The 4,451-nt window shown below is 45.7% G+C and overlaps 1 pseudogene across 1 annotated transcript; it reads right to left on the bottom strand.

Moving 5' to 3' along the window:
* Window positions 1-1,728: 1,728 nt before the first annotated feature.
* On the bottom strand, window positions 1,729-3,226 carry LOC128571777 (beta-enolase-like; annotated as a pseudogene). The gene is made up of 2 exons (XR_008375967.1): window positions 2,367-3,226; window positions 1,729-2,260 (listed from the first exon to the last, which is right to left on the bottom strand). The product of XR_008375967.1 is annotated as a beta-enolase-like (transcript).
* Between the last annotated feature and the right edge of the window lie 1,225 nt (window positions 3,227-4,451).

The raw sequence follows: 4,451 nt of genomic DNA, 5'->3' as shown, positions 1-4,451 counted from the left end.
GTTAGAGGTTGCTGTGAGCTGTGACACAATGGCCCTCTACCAGGTGACATAGTGAGACTATGTCTCAAAAACAAAAAACAAAAAACAAAACCCCCAAACGGTCTTTCTCTGTACCCTTCTCCCTATCTTGTTTTTGGCTTTGTTGGGCCGTGATTTTTTTTGAAAAGTCTAGGAGGCTTTTGTGCAGCATCCTACATTCTGAATTTGTCACTTTGTGAATAAATTCAGGGCAAACCCTTTTTCCAGCAAATATTCTTCACAGATACTACTATGTACATTCTATCCCATAATGTCGGGAAGTATTTGATATCAGGTCCCCCTACTACCAGAAAAGCTATTGAGGGCGGCGCCTGTGGCTCAAAGGAGTAGGGCGCTAGCCCCATATGCTGGAGGTAATGGGTTCAAACCCAGCCCTGGCAAAAAAAAAGCTATTGAGTATGTAGATAAGGTAGTCCTTTCAAAAATATTGAATTCTTCACATTTCTTCTCTATAAAAGTATCTTCTTCTTGAGATTAATCAATAATCCGTGATGATACTTCCAGGCTATGTGAAAATCCTGTTTCTTAGCTTTCTCGTAATCATTTTAACATTCATTGATGATCTTGGGAGAGTCAGTTACTACCTTAAGGATTGTAAAATGGTAATCTATTAATCTAATGAGAATCTTATCCCACTCCTTCTACATTTATTAGCTGCATTCTTCTTTTCTCTTTCCTTTTGTGTATATAATAGTGAGGGCTCATTGATTTTTTAAAGCAAATTATAAATTTTTGAACAGTTTTAGACTTATAGAAAAATTGGGAAGATAGTACCGACAGTTCCCACATGGCCCACATCCAGTTTCCACTAATATTAACACATTAGTGGGACGTATTTGTTACAGTTAAGGAACCAATATTAACATGTTACAGTAACTAAAGTCTATACTTTATTCAGATTTCCTCAGTTTTCCCCTAATGTCTTTTTATCTCCCAAGGATCCCTCATTACATGTAGCTGTCACGGCTCCGTACACGCCTCTTGACTGTGACAGTTTCTCACATTGACTTCTTTTTTTTTTTTTTTTGAGACAGAGTCTCACTTTGTCACCCTCAGTAGAGTGCTATGACATCATAGCTCACAGTAACCTCAAAGCCTTGGGCTGAAGCAATCTTCTTGCCTCAGCCTCTCAAGTAGCTGGCTCTATAGGTGCCCACCACAACACTTGGCTATTTTTACAGACAGGGTCTTGCTGTTGCTCATGCTGGTCTTGAACTCCTGAGCTCAAGCAATCCACTGGCCTTGGTCTCCCAGAGTGCTGGGATTATAGATGTGAGTCACCTGGCCCAGGCAACTTGTCTTGTTTTTGATGACCTTGACAGTCTTGAAGACTATGAGTCAGGTATTAGTAAAATGTCTCACAGCCAGGACTGGTCTGATGGTTTTCCTTATCATTAGACTAGGGCAATGGGTGCTGGAGAGCAAGACCACAGAGGTAAATGCCATTTCCATCACTTCACAGCAAAGGCACACACTATCAACAAGTGGGAGGTGAAGCCTCACTTCCTTGAGGACGGAGACTCATTTCTACATGAATTATTTGGAATTCACCTGCTCGGGGTGAACTTCTCCCCCATTGATTTCTATATTTAGTCATTTAATTATATCAGTATAGACTTAAAGATATTTATTTATACTTTGGGTTATAATTCGATCCTACTTTATTTTTATTTATTTATTTATTTTTCATTGGCACCAGTGTTTATTTCAGGCAGAAAGGCTCAAAGGCCTGGGTCTGCCCAGTAGGGTCCTGGGGCCTCTAACTTCTTACTTGGCCTTTGGGTTACGGAACTTGCGTCCAGCAAAGACAGCCTTGTCCCCAAGAGCTTCCTCAATCCTCATGAGTTGATTGTATTTGGCCAAACGCTCTGAATGGCATGGGGCGCCAGTCTTGATCTGTCTTGTGCAGAGCCCCACCATGAGGTCAGCAATGAATGTGTCCTCAGTCTCTCTGGAGCGGTGGCTCACCATCACCCCCCAGCTATTAGACTGAGCCAGTTTGCAGGCCTGGATGGATTCAGTCACTGAGCCAATCTGGTTGACTTTCAGCAGCAAGCAGTTGCAGGCCTTCTTCTCAACAGCCTGAGCAATCCTCTTGGGGTTAGTGACTGTGAGGTCATCCCCCACGATCTGGATGTCCACCCCCGAGAGGAATGAGGTCCAAGTGGCCCAGTCATCCTGGTCAAAGGGGTCCTCAATAGAGACCACAGGATAGTTTTTTGGTTTTTTTTTGGCTGGGGCTGGGCCTGAACCCACCACCTCCGGCATATGGGACCGGTGCCCTACTCCTTGAGCCACAGGCGCCACCCAACACAGGATAGTTTTTGATGAAGCTCTTGTACAGCTCCCCCAGCTTCTCCCCAGTGATGTGCCATGCGGATCATCAGGTGACTTGAAGTCGAGATTGTACTTCCCATTGCGATAGAACTCAGATGCTGCCACATCCAGGCCAATCACCACCTTGTCTGGGTAGCCAGCCGCCTGGATGGCTGTCTTCAGCAGCTCCAGGGCCTCATTGTTCTCCAGGATGTTGGGTGCAAAGCCACCTTCGTCACCCACGTTGGTGGCATCCTTTCCATACTTGGACTTGATGACCCCCTTAAGGTGGTGGTAGACTTCAGCACCAATGCACATGGCTTCCTTGAAGGAGCTGGCTCCCATAGGCAGAATCACGAACTCCTGCATGGCCAGCTTATTACCAGCATGGGAGCCCCCATTGATCATATTGAAGGCAGGCACTGGGAGAACGAGGTTAGGGTTCCCTGCGAGATCTGCGATGTGTCGGTAGAGCGGGACCCCCTTCTCAGCTGCTCCTGCCTTACACACAACCAAGGACACTCCCAGGATACCATTGGCCCCGAACTTGGACGAACTTGGACTTATTCTCAGTTCCATCTAGCTCAATCATAAATTTGTCAACTTTTTCTTGATCCACAACACTTAGTTTCTTTTCCAGTAGAGCAGGGCCTAGAGTCTTGTTCATGTGTTCCACAGCCTTTAGGACTCCTTTCACCAGGTAGCGAGATTTGTCTCCATCTCTTAGTTCCAGAGTTTCATAGATACCTGTGGAAGCCCCACTGGGCACAACTGCTCGGAATCGGCCCTTAGCTGTGTACAGATCCACCTCCACAGTGGGGTTGCCCCTGGAGTCCAGAATTTCCCGGGTAAGGATTTCCCGCATGGCCATGGCTGAGGTGTTTTCTGCTGAGGGCTTGGATGGAGCTCTGAGTCTAGATGGCAGCTGGGACAGTGTCCGACCCTACTTTATTTTGTTGCTCAAATTGCTCCATCTTGGCCATGGAGGGCTTTTTCTGCTGGCTCCCATGTCCCTCGGGTAGACTTCCATCATTGCAGTGTTTTGTGTTAGTTATATTTTTAAAGCATTTCCTTACTTTGTAGCACTATAAGATGTTCTAGGCTCCTTCATTTTCTGCCTCAGTCCTAGAGTCAGCCATTCCTTTAAGTAGCCCTGTTTCCTTTCATTGGAGAATAATACTAGAAACCAAGATCTGGGTGTTAGGTTTGCTCATTGCCTCCGGAGTGATTTATTTCTAGGCCAAGAAGTGTGTGTGTATGAACCTGTGCACACACCCGTCTATAAGTGTTTCTTTTCTTTTTTTTTTTTTTTTGTAGAGACAGAGTCTCACTGTACTGCCCTCAGGTAGAGTGCCGTGGTGTCACACAGCTCACAGCAACCTCTAACTCTTAGGCTTACGCGATTCTCTTGCCTCAACCTCCCGAGCAGCTGGGACTACAGGCGCCCGCCACAACGCCCGGCTATTTTTTTTTTTTTGTTGTTGTTGCAGTTTGGCCAGGGCTGGGTTTGAACCCGCCACTCTTGGCATATGGGGCCGGCGCCCTACTCACTGAGCCACAGGCGCCGCCCCTATAAGTGTTTCTTTATGTACTCTCTGTATCTCTATTAAACTGAACATGAGTCCATGATATCTCCAACTCTAATCCAGGCCACGTGGGTTAAGAGCTAGCCTCCTCCTCTTGTTCATCTATGGTTTATCTGCAACTTCTTGCCCCAACAATACGAAACCTGACTCCCACCGTCTGCCATGTACTTACTTAATTGCTCATTAATTTAAAAATAAATTTAAATGTTACTATCATCACTGCCATCATTCTTTTTGAGGTCTAACTGTCTCAAATCTGGCCAGTGGGATCCCTTTCACCTGTGTCCTTTGCCACATCCCCATCTGTCTTTAGCACCTCACTGTTTTCTGACATAAGAAGATACTCTTTTTGGAGGGCACAGAGTCTCACTCTGTCACCTGAATAGAGTGCCCTGGAGTCATAGCTCACAGCAACCTCAAACTCTTCAGCTTAAGCGATCCTCTTGCCTCAGTCTTGCAAGTAACTGTGACTACAGATGCCTATCACAATGCCTAGCTAGTTTTTCTATT

Source organism: Nycticebus coucang, chromosome 19 (genome assembly GCF_027406575.1).
Source record: "Nycticebus coucang isolate mNycCou1 chromosome 19, mNycCou1.pri, whole genome shotgun sequence".
Taxonomy (NCBI): Eukaryota; Metazoa; Chordata; class Mammalia; order Primates; family Lorisidae; genus Nycticebus; species Nycticebus coucang.
The sequence above is the reverse complement of the archived record's forward strand: the minus strand, read 5'-3'. Positions and strand labels throughout refer to the sequence as shown.